We start from the raw sequence: 19,532 nt of genomic DNA, 5'->3' as shown, positions 1-19,532 counted from the left end.
GTAGTGATAATCAAGGTGGGCCATTTCCAGCAGGTGACAAGAACATCTGAGGAACAGTGGAGGGTGAGGAGGGGGGGAATAAACAAGGGGAAATAGTTTTACTTTGTGTAATGACCCATCCACTCCCAGTCTCTATTCAAGCCTAAGTTAATTGTATCCAGTTTGCAAATTAATTCCAATTCAGTAGTCTCTCGTTGCAGTCTGTTTTTGAAGTATTTTTGTTGAAGAATTGGCACTTTTAGGTCTGTAATGGAGTGACAAAAGAGATTGAAGTGTTCTCCAACTGGCTTTTGAATGTTATAATTCTTGACGTCTGATTTGTGTCCATTTATTCTTTTACGCAGAGACTGTCCAGTTTGACCAATGTACATGGCAGAGGGGCATTGCTGGCACATGATGGCATATATCACATTGGTAGATGTGCAGGTGAACGAGCCTCTGATAGTGTGGCTGATGTGATTAGGCCCTGTGATGGTGTCCCCGAATAGATATGCGGACACAGTTGGCAACGGGCCTTGTTGCAAGGATAGGTTCCTGGGTTAGTGGTTCTGTTGTGTGGTGTGTGCTTGCTGGTGAGTATTTGCTTCAGGTTGGGGGGCTGTCTGTAGGCAAGGACTGGCCTGTCTCCCAAGATCTGTGAGAGTGATGGGTCGTCCTTCAGGATAGGTTGTAGATCCTTGATGGTGCGTTGGAGAGGTTTTAGTTGGGGGCTGAGGGTGATGGCTAGTAGTAGGTGACTTCTGGGTACTCTTCTGGCTCTGTCAATCTGTTTCTTCACTTCAGCAGGTGGGTATTGTAGTTGTAAGAATGCTTGATAGAGATCTTGTAGGTGTTTGTCTCTGTCTGAGGGGTTCGAGCAAATGCGACTATCGTAGAGCTTGGCTGTAGACAATGGATCGTGTGGTGTGGTCAGGGTGAAAGCTGGAGGCATGTAGGTAGGAATAGCGGTCACTAGGTTTCCAGTATAGGGTGGTGTTTATGTGACCATCGCTTATTATCACCGTAGTGTCCAAGAAGTGGATCTCTTGTGTGGACTGGTCCAGGCTGAGGTTGATGGTGGAATGGAAATTGTTGAAATCATGGTGGAATTCCTCAAGGGCTTCTTTTCCATGGGTCCAGATGATGAAGATGTCATCAACGTAGTGCAAGTAGAGTAGGGGCATTAGTGGAAGAGAGCTGAGGAAGCGTTGTTCTAAGTCAGCCGTAAAAATGCTGGCATACTGTGGGGCCATGCGGGTACCCATAGCAGTGCCCCTGATTTGAAGGTATACATTGTCCCCAAATGTGAAATAGTTATGGGTGAGGACAAAGTCACAAAGTTCAGCCACCAGGTTTGACGTGACATTATTGGGGATACTGTTCCTGACGGCTTGTAATCCATCTTTGTGTGGAATGTTGGTGTAGAGGGCTTCTACATCCATAGTGGCTAGGATGGTGTTTTCAGGAAGATCACCGATGGATTGTAGTTTCCTCAGGAAGTCAGTGGTGTCTCGAAGGTAGCTGGGAGTGCTGGTAGCATAGGGCCTGAGGAGGGAGTCTACATAGCCAGACGATCCTGCTGTCAGGATGCCAATGCCTGAGATGATGCGGCGTCCAGGATATCTGTGAGGAAAACACCAATCTATAAGGATATTTTCCTTGAATTGGCTGCCCTTCTCCACTCTCCTTCCTCTGGGGAAATGCTGCTAATCAGAGCTGCTCCATGTACTGAAAGAATTCCTTCCTCTGCGCTACACAGTTTTGTCAACGCAAGTTAAGCCGATAATCAAAAACTGGTATAATTACATTGTTTGTGCATGTTCACACAATGCTCCTTCTGTCAGCGGAGTGCGTCCACAGTTGGTGCTCTAGCACTGACAGTGAGAACAGTGCACTGTGGGTAGCTATTCCACTGTGCTACTCTCTATCTTCTACAGTTAGGAGTTGCGGGAAGGTGGAGTGGATCACAGTGCATCATGGGTATGCATTGTGTCCCAGGATGCAGGGTTTTTTTTCTGTCCCAGCATTTCATGGGCTTTCCAGCTGTGTTTTGCAGGTTTTTTCAATGGAGCCTCTTTACTGTTCACAGAGAAATGGAGTTCAAACCTCTTTGTCTCCCCATTGATACCTAAAAACAGAATCAATGGTTTTGTATTTGACAGATGCAATACCATGGAGTCTCTTGTTTCTGGCAATATTTCTGAGTGATTCCTCTGCATACATGTCAAGCATGAGGTGGACTGGTCATAGGTCCAGTATTTTCTCTGTAGCCTTATAATGAATTGTTCCACGAAATCTTGGCAGGTGTTAACAGTTTCTGAACTTGTACCTCAGCCATGTCACTTATGACTGATACACTGAAAGGCCTCTGCTGGTGTAAGGTGCTGGTAACCTAGTCAGCAGGTTCTGGCTTAGGGAGACCATGCAAGATGCGCTTTAGTTTGCATTTTGCCTGGGATATATGGGTTGTTTTGTTGCATTCAAACATCAGTCGTGGTACCACAGAGAACTTGTACTTTTCCAGAGTCTTATGAGATCAACATCATGCTGATATCTGGAGATGAGCAAACAATGGGCTCTGAAGTCTAGGATTCTGTAATAGTCCCTGCCCCCTTCACTCTGTCTATCTTCTTTGCATTGGAGCACAGCTTTAGTCTGGTTTTTTTTTACTGTAGATCAAAGATTGACAGAGCCTTCTATAATCTTTGCATTTTGAAGGTTTCATACAAGTCATGACCCAAAGTATCCATTTGACTGACATCTTTAGCTATCTCATCCTTGAAGACTGCTTTCATGAAGATATTAATGTTCTCTGGTCCATCATATGTAGATGGATTGCCAGTGAGAGTAAGCTCATTCTGTAGCTTTAAAATTGCCTCTTGTTGGTATTTAACAGCATGTAATGAGTCTAGGGGGTGATTGATTACCTCTGGGGAAGTTATATAAACTATGTCTATATCCCACAGTTCATCTTCAGTAAGTGCTTTAAGAGTTTTTCTGCTAAGCATTTGTTCCTCTTTAATCCCATTCAAAGCACATATTTCTCTTTTCTTAGCTCCTGCATCAGATATCACTACCACATTTCCATCAATTAGAGCCTCTGCAAGGCAATTTATGAACTCCAGCTGAGTTAGAAAGTTTGCAGTAGCAAAATCTGTATTTGTTTCTGTTGCTTTTACCTTTTGATGCAACACATTACATACATTCTTTGTGTAGCACTCCAAGTAATACATAAAGTTGTGTGGGGGGTATCTTTTGGGTCAATTCACCCCCTTAAATTTACTTTTTATGCAACGTTCTCACTAAGAGTGACTACTTCATTCAGTTTCTCACCTGCCTTCAGCTTTCCAGTTTACTACAGATGAAGCAGATGTTCTTCTCAAAATACATCCCATGGAACCTAGTATAAGGTGAGTCTCTCCCACAACTACCACTTGTCCTGGTCTTCAACTTTTTTCTTATGTTCGATATACTTCCTCTCCAGTTTTGCCAAATTAAGTTTATGGGTGAACTTATAGCAAGTAAGGCGCCACTGAGAGTTACGTTTAATCAGGTCCTCAAAGGTGGTTTTCTCGAAAGATTCAGTTTCTAGTTCTTTCTCTTTGTCTCCCCATTGATACCTAAAAACAATCAAAACTGAAATAAAAACAAGGATTTTGTAATAAATTAATCTGGGATTATCTATTAATTATGTTATCTAACGTATGTTATACCAGCATGTGCATACCATTTGTGGATTGATTCCAGTAATTTCTGGCTGGATTCTGATATCTTAACCAGTGCCTCATGACAACTCTTTTTCCATAATAAACAAAGCTGATAATCAATACCACTGACCTGCTTCTTTTTTACCAGTCATAACAAATCAACTTGAAGCACCCTTTCCATTTACTGTAATCTGTACCATTTAAAAAAGTCAGTATCATGTTCTGAGTATTAGCCGATAACACAGGGCTGTCAGTTGAGGGCCGCAATTTAACTTTCTGAGGGCTGCACGTTTGGCATGCCTGTGTTAAATTATAATTTTTATAAGGTTGATTTTTAAATATTTTCCAAATATATATCTATATAATTGTTCTAGATTTGTCACGTTTGGTACCATTGTTCTTGTGGGATAAAGGGCTTTAGAATGACACACAATTAAATCCATTTTCAATAATGTATTATCAAAATTTCTACCAAGTGGAGGACCTGGAGCTGTGAGCCAGTAAAGGCAGCCAGTCCCGCCGCCACACCACAGAGGGTCACGCCATTAAAATTATGATTCTGTAGTTTTTTAAAATCAAATTACACCTCCCTAGCTTTCTAACATTAATTTGCTTGTGAAATTACACATGCTCCCACACTGAATATGCAATGACAGGAGAGCACTCTCTTCCTGTCTATCTATTTCAGATATTTCTAAATTACATATCACTGTCTATCACATACAGTCCTCAGCTAAAACCTCTCCAATGCATCATCAGTGATCTACAACCCATCCTGGACAACGATTCCTCACTTTCACAGGCTTTGGGAGGCAGGCCAGTCCTCGCCCACAGACAACCCGCGAACCTGAAGCATATTCTCACCAGTAACTACACACCGCACCATAGTAACTCTAACTCAGGAACCAATCCATGCAATAAACCTCGATGCCAACTCTGCCCACATATCTACACCAGCGAGACCATTACAGGTCCTAACCAGATCAGGCACACCATCACCGGTTCATTCACCTACATGTCCACCAATGTAATGTAATCATGTGCCAGCAATGCCCCTCTGCTATGTGCATCAGCCAAACTGGACAGTCCCTACTTAAAAGGATAAATGGACACAAATCAGATATTAGGAATGGCAATATACAAAAACGTGTAGGAGAACACTTCAACCTCCTTGGACACACAATAGCAGATTTAAAGATAGCCATCCTGCAGCAAAAAAACTTCAGGACCAGACTTCAAAGGGAAATTGCTGAGCTTCAGTTCATTTGCAAATTTGACACCATCAGCTCAGGATTAAACAAAGGCTGTGAATGGCTAGCCAACTACAAAAGTAGTTTCTCCTCCCTTGGTGTTCACACCTCAACTGCTAGAAGAGGCCTCATCCTCCCTGATTGAACTAACCTCGTTATCCCTAGCCTGATTCTTGCTTGCATATTTATACCTGCCTCTGGAAATTTCCACTACATGCATCCAACTAAGTGGGTATTCACCCATGAAAGCTTATGCTCCAATATGTCTATTAGTCTATAAGGTGCCACAGGACTCATTGCCGCTTTTACAGATCCAGACTAACACGTACCCCGCTGACAATAAATAAGTATTTTAGGCTCACTGCACCTTTTCCTACCCCTTGTAGGCCAATGCAGGCAGAGCCATAATTTTGCACCAAATCTCCAAAGAGACTGCAGTATATTCAGAAAACATCATGAATCCATTTATTCTTACTGTTTACTGACTTTAAGATGTCATAATTGATATTTACTTTTGAAACAAATACAATTCATATATTTGTAGATTCTAAGGCCAGAAGGGAACATAGTCTGACCTCCTGTATAACAGAGGCCTTAGAACTTCCCCAAAATAATTCTGAGAGCATATCTTTAAAAAAAAAATACGATCTTGGTTTAAAAATCAACAGTTATGGAGAATCCACTATGACGCTTGATAAATTATTTCAATGGTTAATTAGTCTCACCATTAAAAATGTATGCCTTATTTCAAGTCTGAATTTGTTTAGCTTCAACTTCTAACCACTGAACCATGTTATACCTTTCTCTGCTAGACTGAAGAGCCCATTATGAAATATTTGATCCCCATGTAGACTATAATCAAGTCACCTCTTAACCTTCTATTTGTTAAATAGATTGAGCTCCTTGAGTCTATCACTGAAAGGCATGTTTTCTAAGCCTTTACTCATTCTCGTGACTCTTCTCTGAACTCTTTCCAATTTATCAGCATCCTTCTTGAGTTGTGGACACAGTATTCCAGCAGTGATCACACCCATGCCAAATAAAATAACCTCTCTTGAGTCTCTCCTGTTTATGCATCCCAGGATCCCATTAAACCTTTTGGCCACAGTGTCACACATGTTCAGCTGATTATCCACCACAACCCCCAAATTTTTTTTCAGAGTCACTGCTTCCCATGATAGAATCCCTCGTCTTGTAAATATAGCCTTCATTTTTTGTTCCTAGATGTATACATGTACATTTAGCTGTATTAAAACACATATTGTTGCTTGTCCACAGTTTACCAAATGAGCTAGATTGCTCTGAACCAGTAATCTGTTCTTCATTATTTACCACTTCCCCAATTTTTGTGTCACCTGTAAACTTTGTCAATGATGATGTTATCTTTTCTTCCAGATCACTGATAAAGACGTGAAATAGCATAGGGTTTATGACCTCTTCATACAAATGAGAAGGTGAAACAGTCCATTTCATAAGAATTGTTCAGTTTAACTGAACTCAGACTCTTGCATTTCACTTAAATTGCATTAATATTCATAATTTATTAGTCTCTGTGGAATTGATATTACAGCATATCTTTACAGTATACTGTCATTAAATAAATGAATTAAGAAAATTCACTTGGCATGTAGTATTGTGCGAGTCAATAATTTGTTCCCAACTGAAACATAATTTCTTTTAAAAAAATTGTCATTAGATCATATTTAAAAATCTAAAGGCTCAGTTTTTTGGGTCTAATGGATAGTTCTCCAGGGACTGCATAGGTTCAAATGATTTTAAAAAGTTAAAATATCCTTCAGATAGTGAAAATGAGCAACAAAATAATGATCGCATAAACATTACCACACAACTGTCATTCTCAATCAGAGAGTAACACCTCATCTACAGCAGAGACAAGCTGACTCAGTGCACTCATGCTGAAATGATGACATCAAAACCTCTGTGAAGGCTCACTGAATTTTGGAACCTTCAAGTAATGTACATTTATTCCTTTTTGTGCCATGGCCTTGTGCCTTTGTTGAGGTCACATCTTATTATACTTTAGTGAAGAACCATATACAATCAATATTACATGATGATATTATTATCCCCTTCTGACCTCTGTGTCCTAGTACACTAAAAGAGCCAATTAATAGTTATTTTAGACTACACAATGTTCTAAAAGCTATCAAGGATGCCAAAGAAATGCCTGAAGAGGAACACAGGCTTTTCAAGTCAGTTTTGACCTGTTGAACAGTCCTACAATGGATTTTAAGCCTGCAACGTGGACTTGTTGACATCTTGCATATAGAGCTGGAGAATTATTTCCTTAGGTGTGAAAACTGATTGGAATTGTCAAATATTGTTGGAAATGTGCAATGTAAAACTTTATTCTAGGATGCTCAAATACTGAAAGTTCAGAGTATTTCTGGAACACATAAACAGAAAAGCATAGGAAACATATTCTTATATACTTATAAAGCTATTAAAAACCCACATCCTTTTATTGTCAGATCTTGCCAACAAAATCTAATCAGAGTATAATGAAAATGTTCGGGACCATTAGAGATGTAACCCTTCTGCCAGGCCAAATTGATAGCAGCAAGGGCCGGGTTCAGTACACAGGGGTTCCCTCTCATCAAAGCAAATGCAAAACTGGCTCGAGCCCCCACCCAGTGACCTGGGAAAATCTTACACACCCCCTGGGAGCCTCAAAGAGGCAATACTTCCCCTCTCTCAAGCACAGAGTCTTGGTGTAGCAGAGAATCTTTAATAACATGAGGTAAACGACATCAGCATTAAATTGGGGAAACAACACAACTAGTGTTCATTAACCAAACCATGAGCAAAGACCCACCCCAGAAAATTGGGCCACATCCTTTCCCTTGAATTCTTGAGTCCCAGAACCCAAACGTCTCTTGAGTCCAACAATCCAGAAATCACCCAAAGTTCAAAAAGTCCAGCCCCAGAGTTCAAAAGTTCATTGGCAGAGTGTTGCTCCCCAGTCTGGCTAAAATGTGCCTGTGTGTGGGGGGAAAGAGGTAAGGGGCACCTTATGTGTCCTGAAGCTGACTGCCCCACAGGGCTCTGCTCCGCTGTCTCACGAACGGCTCCGCTCCACCATGACCGGCTCTGCTCTGCACAGTTTGCCGTCTCACAAACACTTCACTCCGCCGTCTCACGAACAGCTCTGCTCAGCTCGCCATCTCACGAACACTCCGCTGTCTCACGAACGGCTCCGCCCTGCACAGCTCGCCTCGCCGTCTCACGAACGCTCCGCCAGCCTATCCACGAACAGCACCACTGCACTCTAGTTCTTCCAGCTCCCCACTACTTGACACAGTGCTCAGTGATTCCAGCTCATAGTAGGGGGGAGCCTTAGTGCTGGTGCACCATAAGGCCAAAGTGAATTCAGCACAGTACCTATAGCAAGACTCTTAATAGACCCAAAATTAGCTCTGACATTCTACAGTGGACAGAGACCCAATTGGTGTTTCAGGCCCTCACAAAGGGGCCCCCACCACCAGGTACTAATACCTGTCTCAAGCCTCTCTCAATTCACAGAGTTTTGAAACCCATGTCCCTTGCCTAGCGAGTGCTACTTAGTTGATGGTGAGTCCCTCCATCATACCAAAAGGCCAAGTACAGTTCCAAGCACAGTTCCCATAATCAGGGTAATAACAATTTATTCTTCCGCCCCAATAACAGAGACACTGGGGATCACACAACAGCCAAAGTGACCATTTGGGCAGTTATGGCCTCATTCTAGGTGGGGTGGGTGTGCCTATGCAAATGAGATCAGCCCCTGAAGTTCTTTTCCACAACTTGCCATACCTCACCACCAGATGTCAGGGTGGAGCTCATCCTGACTCTGCTTACAGAGACTTCCCATAGAAGTAAATGACCTTACTCCAACTAACGGGAATATCTATGGATTGGGACTTTAGTTCATACAGAACAGTACAGATTTTACTGAACATGAGGATTCATCCTCCTGAGCTTTCTAGTGGAAGACATAGGTGAAGAAAAAGAAAACGGAGACTATTGTTACAGGGAAGTGGTTTTCTCATTTTATTCATTATTACTATAGGCCAAATTCCCCTTTACTATTTTTCTGTAAGTGGATATTATGCAAAATCTTGAAAAATGAGTTCCAAGAGAAAAGCTGTAAAAGTTATACTGATAACAAGTACATGGTATTAAATCTCCCTCGTTCCACCATTACAGTGGAAATTTCAAAAGCACTCCACTTTCACTTAAGTTGATTACTGACTTCTGTGGCCTCAGAGTAGACCAACACTGAGCACTTTTGAAAATCTCACCATAGGTTCTTTTACAGACATGCTACAGTATAAGTCCTATTTATTGTTTATTCAGAATGAACTTTAGACACAGTCTGGGGAAATTATGAATATAAATGAATAATTAACCTCCATTCTAGCAGGACTATAAGATGGCAAATAGTTTTAGAGTTTTGTTATTAACTGCAACAAAGTTCTCTTGTGAAGGCCAAGTTGAAGTCCACTAAAATTAATTGCAACAGAGTTCTCTTTAAGAAGATTCCACTCTGTAGGTTTTAATTCATCTATGTTTACAGTGCCTAGCACAACAGCCTCCTGTGATATATCTGGAGTCCCTAGGCTCTACTGCAATACAAAATAATAATAATAATAATAATAATAATAATAATAAAAAAATAACATTCTCCACAGATCTTTAATGTTGCTACTGCAGTTAATGGGGAAAAGCAGAAGGAAGAGTTTTTTTATATATAGAATATTTTTAAAAGTACCTAAAACAGATTTCTCATTCTTCTGTACACTATTTGCCCTATTTGAGCAAAAAAAGCCATTGGAAACCAGCCTCAAATTAAACGCATTACTCAGTTCATTACCAATGTGTGAGTTTGTGGTGATCTCTCAATGTACTGCTCTGGAAGTAATACCAAATCTTATTAACCATGATGAAAATTATGCATGTAGCACCCTAAAAACTGTGATACAAAAATGTTTATTTATGTTCATTACTGATCATGTCTTAATTTTAAGTTCTAATTTTAATAAAATAAAATAAAGTATTACACAATATACATTGTGGACAGCATCCAATGAATTCTATGATAGGTCATTTGTTGACCACCTGAGCTATTTTGTGTTTTGATTACTAATTTATTGTAAAGTGATGCAATATGAGATTGATCAGACACTTTACTGCCTATTCTTCATGACTTCTTCAAACCTTGCATATTGGGACAGCATACAGTGTGTGATAACTTGAAATCTCTTTTCTATATTCCCTAAAAATAGATAAGTATTCACTGTAAATTATTCATTAATTATTATTACATGCATTTATAAGGCTCTCACACCAGTCTATTTGGGCCAAATTTACTTAGTAAAAATTAAGAAGTAACATTATATTAATGTGCAATAGCTATTAATAATATTCCTCCCAAGAATGGTGAGATGCATTGTGAGGGGAAAGTATTAGCATATTTAGACTGAACATGTCTTGTAGACTCCCTGGTTTGCAATACTTCTACTGCCCAGGGTTAGTCACACCATATAAAATTAAGTTCTTCTACAAGGCTGATTCTTTTATACTGCAGTTCAACATGGCAAAGTACGCAAAGTCTGTCTAAGAAATAGTCTCACATCTTAAGTAAAAAGAAGAATTTATTTAATGCATCTCTTTCAGGCCAGCCAAAACTACAGAGTTTTATTTTATCTGTAAACATCTAAAAGTAGAATATGGCATACATTTTGACCTCTTTGTGTTTTGAGGTTGTTATTGTACTTTGCTGTCAGCGCTTTAATTAATCTTGCAAGGTCTATAATATCATTGGGGCAGAAATAATTGCTTAAATATAAAAGGACCTGTTAAGACAGCCACACGGGAAACAGCGAAATAGTGAAAGAGCGAATTTCTAAGATTTCCTTATTGACTGTTTAGTAAATAAATCATATGTTTTAATTGCTCTGTCAGAAGGATCCTTCATTGAGCAAAAGGTGACTGGAGCTGAATATAGGAACACCACAGGACAGCTGTTTGGTCTGGCAAAGGGCTCTGTGCACTTGTACTATATATCCAAAGCGACCTTTCAGATTCCATGTACATAGTAACAATTAAAAGTACACAATGACTTGACAATGTTCACTGTGACAGACTGCAGGTTGGCTGCTTCCCATAACAGCCTCCCAGGCAGGGAGAAACAAAGAGCCAGGGCCCATCTGTACGACACTCTGAATGCCTCATGTTCCAAAGAGCGCTCTTTGTTTCTCCAAACGCCCCAGGAAGCTCTTCAACAAACAAAACTCAGAGGTCCAGAGGAGCCCAGTCATAACATTAAAATGATAATGAATTCCAGATTACTCTGACAGACGTGACAAAGAAATAGATTCTTTTGATAATAAGTTATTGGGTTGATTAGACAGAATTTATTTGACTCTACTGATCGTTGTGGATATTTCAACAAAGTCAACAAACCCAGACATGATATCATTTCTCTTATCCTCTTATCCCTCCCTTTTCACACTTCAACAAATGTAGCCTATATCAGAGTTTTAATTCTTCTTTGGTGATACTGAAAATTCTGTTTCCTGACTGGTAGGTTACTGTAAGCCATAGATGAAATAACACCTATTATATGCTGTGTAACAAAGGGAAATGGCTAGTAATCACCGACAATTCCAAAGCAAAACAGCAATTCATTTAGACATATGTCTTTTCTTTTCATTTAATGTTTCTCTCAAAGAACTAGCTCGGAACGGTTTGTAAGATCAATTTCCAGTCAGCCTGACCAATAAGGTAAAATACCTTCCTTTTTGACCAATCAGAAGAAATCTGTTTCTGATTAAAATTATATTTACTGTTGATTACTGCCAACAAAAAAATAGATGCCTTTAAGGTTGCTATAATTATTTTTCAAATAAAATGTTGGCATCCTTTAAATTGCATTCAAGGAAATTATATGGAAGAGGCATGATTTTCAGAGATGCTAAGCACTCACAGCTCAGCACTTCTGAAAATCAGACTCTATACATAAAAGTATTGTCTTATTATTAATTTCACTGTGAGTATTCTGTGTTTTTTGTTGATTCCCTTAACAATATCTTGCATTGAAATAAGCTTTCGATAAGCCACAGAAGTTTGATTTCAGTGACCAAAAACATAATTTAAGCATAGGTACCGTACACGACTGAGGTCAGTTTCATGTCACACAAAATAGGGTGGCACTAGCCATCTGTAGTTAACAACTATTATATAAACATAGTGGAATGTGCCCTGTATTCTGAATGATGGAAAAAAGTTGGTCATTAGCCACCAGGAAATGCCTGATTCCCCCCACGGCTTTCCAGCTGCGATCCAAGTGTGTTTAAATAAAAACCTAGCATACTTAACAAGGAGTTTGATAGAGTGTTAACAATCCTCAGCTTCACGTTGAGCTGTTAACCAACAAAGTAGTCATTAACTGCTGGTAATGACTGCGTTTCTTGGGATTATTGCTTAATTATAAACCTGATAGAGTGGATCCTGCATTTTGACTTGAGGACACATTTTCCATTGCAGTGCTTCAACTACAAACTTATTTTCTTAAATACACCACCTCAATTATAAACCACTGAATATAAGTTAGAGCAGAAATACTGCCTTTGAAATCAGCTGTTTGCACCCTTCACAATTATGTGCGAGCCATAACTGGTCTTGGATTCACCTCAGATAGTTAACTAACAAAGCAGAACTACTGGTAACAAACGATTTCTCAGGAAATACTGTACTTGTGGCACCTTAGAGACTAACCAATTATTTGAGCATAAGCTTTCGTGAGCTACAGCTCACTTCATCGGATGCATACTGAAAGCTTATGCTCAAATAATTGGTTAGTCTCTAAGGTGCCACAAGTACTCCTTTTCTTTTTGCGAATACAGACTAACACGGCTGTTACTCAGGAAATACTGCTTTCTTATCAAATAAAATAGGCAGCTCTGAACAGGTAATTCTGCATCCTGATTGACTGGAAATAGCCTGGAATGCAGGGTACCACTTCATCACAAAACTCTAGTCGTATTATGCTATCACAATTCTAACCCAGAAAACATTGCAACATCAGTGTAAGACTATAATAATTTTTTGTTTATTATTCTTTCAGAAGAAAATACATGCTCTTTATGGTATATACAAATTTCTCAGTAGCCACGGCCTTCAAAGTTCCCTAGCAATTGACAGTTACTGTGTTTTAAATATCATAATAATTATTTACTAATACTTCTAATAGTCATGCCTAGGCAAACACATATCATTACAGAAAGGTGCTCAGGGAGTTTTGTCCCCATGCTGATATTTGTGGATAGGACATATCTGTGCAAACGATATTACTTCACAAACAAAGATAAGGAGGCAGATCTTCAGTGGTGTAAATTGCCATAGCTCCATCAATTTCAAAAATGCAAGGGCAGGGAACCCATGGGGGGATTTTCTTACTTCCCCTCCTGCCTGTGCTTCTGCACATAGTCCAAGTAGCAATTTAGCCCTTAATGTACACAAGTTCCATTATGGAAATCACTAAATAGCTGAAATTATTTTCTGTTGTATTTGGAATTATCCCTTTTTAATAAGAATTAATGGATGCCACACAAACCGCTAGACACTTAGTGGCCATCTACACTGGTACTTTCTAATCATTTTCAGATAGAGAATCAACTGCGAGGAAAAATATTTTATCCTTTAAAATTGAATTCTATGATTCTATAATGTCTCTTTGAGTGTTCATTCATCCCCAAATAGTGCTCATACTGTCTGTGAGTTTGTAGGTCACCAAAACATTAATTGACGCTTTTAATATTAAATATCTAAATTGCTAACACCATTTCTTTTTCAATCTATTTTCTTTAGGTACTAAAAGTGGAAAAATCAAATATTTTGTTCTTCAGTGAAGCCACTAAATTAATCACTTTTTGGAAAGAATATTGTATAAATATACATTTATTTGTGCCAAAAAACTAAATTAAACAATAATACTATCTATCTATCTATCTATCTATCTATCTATCTATCTATCTGCCATTTTTAAAATTAATTATTGTGCAATAAAAGGGCATTAAGTTAAACATAAATTAAACTGAGTTGTTAGAGATATAACACTGCCCAGATTCTGTACATAAATGCCTGGTAAAAGACTGTTGAAATCATGAATTTTCTGTGTACTACATTAATTCAAGTTTTTAGTTCCTGTATTCTGTTTCAAATCATTGTCTGTAAGCATAAGGAGGAGCAAGCGGTGGGGAATATTGTTTTTCTTGTGATGGAAGGGAGACAAGAATCTCTGCATGTTTCATTCTACTTCTCTCTTCATTCAGAAACTCAGACTAGAATCTGTATGGTGGCTTGTTGGCTGAGTTCAGCAGAAAGCCTGCAGCTATTCCCTAAGCCCCCATTTGTAGACATCACTTTGGCAATGGAACAATGTAGCAGAGTCTCATTCTGGGGATTATGATATTGTATATAAAGAAAACATAAAAAGATTTACATATATTCCATGTAATTTTCCCTATTATATTTTAAGTGTGGAATAGACCTTCATTCATTTCTATTCTAAAATATTCCATAGTAAAAATATGATGTAATTTGCATCACAAAACTTTTCCTCCAAATATAAAGTATGCCAGTCTCAGCATGGTACTTTTGGTGGAACTATTTATTTAGGGCCAAATTGAATTTTGTTTTACTCAGCCATACATTGAGCATGCACCCCTACTCCTCCCCATTACACTCTGTTATTGGCAATATGACTTGAGGGTTTGGCTTTGATGAGGAGTGCAGCCACTGATGTCTGATACTTCCCCACTGCAAGAAAGTGTTTGGAGGAGGGGAGCGTGAAACCTTGCCATACCACTTTCTCGCCAATCACAGGTGAAGAAGTGAACTGCACCTAACCAAGGACTGCAGTAACTTACTTTTCCCTGAACTGTTGCCCTGGGTAGCAAGGAGGGAACTGTGTGTCTCAGAGGGATGTCTCTGAGAAGCAACTAAATGTATCTCCCCCCCCACCCCCTGAACACAAAAAAGCAGTAAGAGGACCAAAAAAATGCCAGCATGGCTAAACAGCAGAGTAAAAGAGGCTGTTAGAGGCCAAAAGATACCCTTTAAAATTGAAAGTTAAATCTTACTGAGGAAAATAGAAAGGAACATAAACTCTGGCAAGTCAAATGTAAACGTAAAATTAGGCGGGGTAAAAAGAATTTGAAGAGCAGCTAGCAAAAATCACAAAAACTAACAGCAACATTTTTTTAGGTATAGCGGGAGCAGGAAGCCTGCTCAGCAATCAGTGGTACCACTGGATAATCAAAGTACTAAAGGAGCACTCAGGGAAGAAAAGACCACTGCAGAGAAGGTAAATGAATTCTTTGCATCAGTCTTCACTGCAGAGGATGTGAGGGAAATTCCCACACCTGATCCATTCTTTTTAGGTAACAAATCTGAGGAACTGTCCCAGACTGAGGTGGCAATAGAGAATGTTCTGGAACAACCTGATAAATTAAAGAGTAATAAGTCATCAGGACCATATGGTATTAATCCAAGACTTCTGAAGGAACTGAAACATGAAATTGCAGAACTACTAACAGTGGTATGTAATCTGCACTTAAATCATCCCACGTACCAGATGACTGGAGGATAGCTAATGAGACTTTTTAAAAAGGGGTCCATAGGCGATTGTGACAATTACAGACCTGTAAGCCTAACTTCAGTACCAGGCAAATTGTTTGAAACTATAGTAAAGAACAAAATTAACAGACACATAGATGAACACGATTTGTTGGAGAAGAGTCAACAAGAATTTTCTAAAGGGAAATCATGCCTCACCAATCTATTAGAATTCTTTGAGGGGGTCAACGGTCATGCAGTGAATACAGTGTTCTTGGACTTTCAGAAAGACATTGACAAGGTCCCTCACCAAAGCCTCTTAAACAAACTAAACATCTGGCACTGGCCACCACTGTTCCCTCTAAGCTGTGTGCGTGTGTGCGCGCACACAGATCCTAAACCCCGCACACATGGCAAAACACCGCACGCACAAAAATTTGCACAGAAGCACAACAATTTGCACAGAATAAATTTTTTGCGCACACAGCCTGTCAAAAATTAGTGGGAACATTGCTGGCCACTGTCATAAGACAGGATATTGGGATAGATGGACCATTGCTCTGACCCAGTATGGCCATTCTTATAATCTAACAACTTCTAGGAATACTTTGGAGTATGTGCCACTTATACACACATCTTGTTCAGGGCTCTGCCTAAAAGAACAACCTAATTCTTAGAAGCACCCAAGAGAGAAAAAAAAATTCCCAGCAGAGGGCCTGATCTAAAGCCCTTTGAATTCAACTGAAAGACTCCCATCGATGTCAATGGACTTTGAGTCACGGTCACATCAGGGAAGGACTGAAATTGAAAAGAAAGAAAGAAAGAAAGAAAGAAAGAAAGAAAGAAAGAAAGAAAGAAAGAAAGAAAGAAAGAAAGAATGTTGCATGGTAGCCAGTAACAGTGTGTAATACATCTGAGTGTAGCTGAATGATTAGATTCTGAAAGAAGAGATACTGGCAGTGGACTTGTTCTTCTGGGACATTAATGAATGTATTGATTCAAATAAAGTACACCCAAATAGCAGCTATAACAACACATATATGCCATTGTAATATGCATATGAAACAGTAGAGCTTCTTCCTGGAGCTTTGTGAATATTTTGTAGCTGCAAACACCATAGAAAAGCACCATTCTCTTATGAGAGGTAAAACTTTCTAGCTACAGCCCTCTCTGCTGCAACTAGACAGCCTAGAACAAAAATAGATGCAGCAATGTGGACAACATCTGGCTCCAACATTCCTGCCTATGAAAGCTCAAGGATCTAGAACAGTGCAATGAAGCCCCAGGATCTGGCCTTCTTTTGCAAATACTCCTAAATGCTGTTGTTCTGTACATTGTACTTGAAATTTTGGGGTGGTAGAAATTTTCCATCCTGAAAAACTTTTTGAGATTTTGGTTTGAACCTAAAACCTTTTGAAGATTTTCTACAACAAACCAAAGAAAGAGTTCCCCTGCAGGATGAGCAAGAGCCTCCTAACGAGGGCTCTTACCTATCACATGGAAGACCTCACTTCATGTCCTTGTCCTGCCTGATTCAGCGCAGTGACTTGAACATGGGTTTTTCTTATTCCAGGTGAGTGCCCTAACCACAGAACTATTGGCTAGTTGAGTGCCTTCATTGTCTCATGTTGGAGCTATTTCATTTGATGTAAGAGCTTAAATGTTCTTTGGATAAGACAAGAGTTTCTATAATCCCATGGTTAAAGCTATTTACCTTGAGGTTGATTCAAGACTCTCCTCTAAATCAGGCAGAGCAGCAACTTGACCCCAGGCCTCCCTCATGACAGGGAGTGCTCTAACCACAAAGATGTTGGCTATTCTCTTCTCTGGTTTTGACCCCCTCCCCCCCAAAAAAATCCATCCTGGATCTGATAAATGGTTCCCAGCACAATTCAGTCAAATCTGGTATGTTCCCGCAAAAAGTTTCATTTTCAGCAAATCAGCATTTTCTGGCAAAAAAGCATTTTGTTGAAAAATTCTCAATCAGCTTTTTCTGAGCATAACCGGACACACAATGAAAGATATACAGTCCTTCCTGATGAAAGTATTTACACTATAGGCTTTATCTAATGCCCCTTTCAGTCAGTGAGAGTCTTTCCATTGATTTTAATGGCCACTATATTGGACACTTCGTGTACATGCACAAGAATTGTTATTTCTTGTATATGGTTTTTCAGGAGAGGAAACTTTTTTTAAAAAGCTAGGACATTTTCTTAAATGCATGAGAGGGTTTGAAAAATCAAAAAAGAAAGAGATTTCCATATTTGTATAGCAACTGTCTTTCAAATTTCACAGAGCCCTTTTTAATTAAGAAATATCATCTATACATGTAATTTCTCTAAAATCATTAAGTACAGTAGATTTTTTGCTCTGTACCAGTACAGATAAGTTATTGTTCAAACACATTATGTTTGTTATCTTTAATTCAAACTTCTAGAAGTACTGAAGAAGTAATCCAAAAAAATGTTTTGTTCTTTAAATGTTATGTTCCACATTATACTGAGCTGCACATGCAATGCAAATTAAAAGTACCAAAAGCAAAAATGAAGAAAGTACGAGTAAAGTCATCTGTATCTTTCAGATCGGATCCCAGATACTGGTAAAATATCTATTCTTTTGAAATAAAGATGTATATTGTTTTCAACTAATAAAGGATAAAGAACCATCTTTTTACATTTATTGATTGTGTTTATATTTCCAGACACCTCAATTCAGCAGAATTCAAAGACAATACTATACTATACTAAAGACAAACAATACTATATTTTATACATCCTCTAGGTTAATCTACTGAAAAGATTAACTATAGTCCATGATCTACTGCACGACACTGATCTTTGGGAAAAGTACAACTCTTAGATTTACCATATTACCATATTAACGAAAATACCATGGTTTCCTAAAATAGTCTATTAATCGATTACAGCACATGGAGAGGAAAGAAATAGCATTGTTTATCACCTGTGCCTTTAGATCTCTGTGAAAGCAACTCCCAAAGTTACTACTTCTCCTTTCTCTATAATGATATTGTACAGTGCCTTTTGGCTCTAGCACAATGCGTTATGCATCAGTGTTTAAGAGCATATTGTGCACCATTATTGCCCTCTCTCTAGAGGACTACAAACTACATTAGTCTGAATTACCAAATCAAAACTTTATGTGCAGCAGTTCCCCCACAAGGGCTTTAGCATTTTTATGTCATAATCCCTCTATTATCCCCCTCCTCACATGCTTTATAACCATTAAGTTATTGAAAAATTCTCAACAGATGTCATCTTAAGATGAATGTTGCTGCGCCGACTGGTATCAAGGCTAGAATCTGGATATTGCTCAACTTTACTAAAAATGTCAGGGAGAGAATAGTCAGCTGTAAAAATACAAGATATGCCAGAAATGGTTGTTTTCATGTCACCTTCAACATGACTTGTAGTGTTTGCAATTTTAGCTTCTAGGAGATGCAGTTTTTATTTGATGGGTTGGCAGTAATGGCCTAAGATATGTAGCAAGAAAAAGAAGGGGCATTCAAGGTTTCCCCCCCTGTCTTTTATGATAAAAGTAGATTAGTAGTGCTTTAATACGATTTAAGCTTCAAATTTTACCCTTTAGCATACATTATTCACATTAATAGCTTTGCAGAAATATGGTAGCTTCCACATAGTTTTAGTAGATATTAAAGTTGGGTAATGGTTATTTTTTTGTTGGCGTCAATGGTATTGAAATAAAAAAACTTAATAATTATTATTATTAGTTAATTAACTTATAAATCCATTTTGTCTTCTGCCCTGATGAACTTCTACACAATATAATATGTTAATATGAAATTCAACATAATTTAAAATCACCATACATTTCAAACACATAATGCAAAAGCAGAATCTAACACCAAAAATGAGAAAAAAAGGATGAGAGGGAAAGATAATATATTTTCATCCCTGTGATGGGGCAGCTGCCCCTCACTGGCAAAAAAAAAGGGTTA

This window comes from Eretmochelys imbricata, chromosome 2 (assembly GCF_965152235.1).
Source record: "Eretmochelys imbricata isolate rEreImb1 chromosome 2, rEreImb1.hap1, whole genome shotgun sequence".
NCBI lineage: Eukaryota > Metazoa > Chordata > Testudines > Cheloniidae > Eretmochelys > Eretmochelys imbricata.
The sequence above is the reverse complement of the archived record's forward strand: the minus strand, read 5'-3'. Positions refer to the sequence as shown.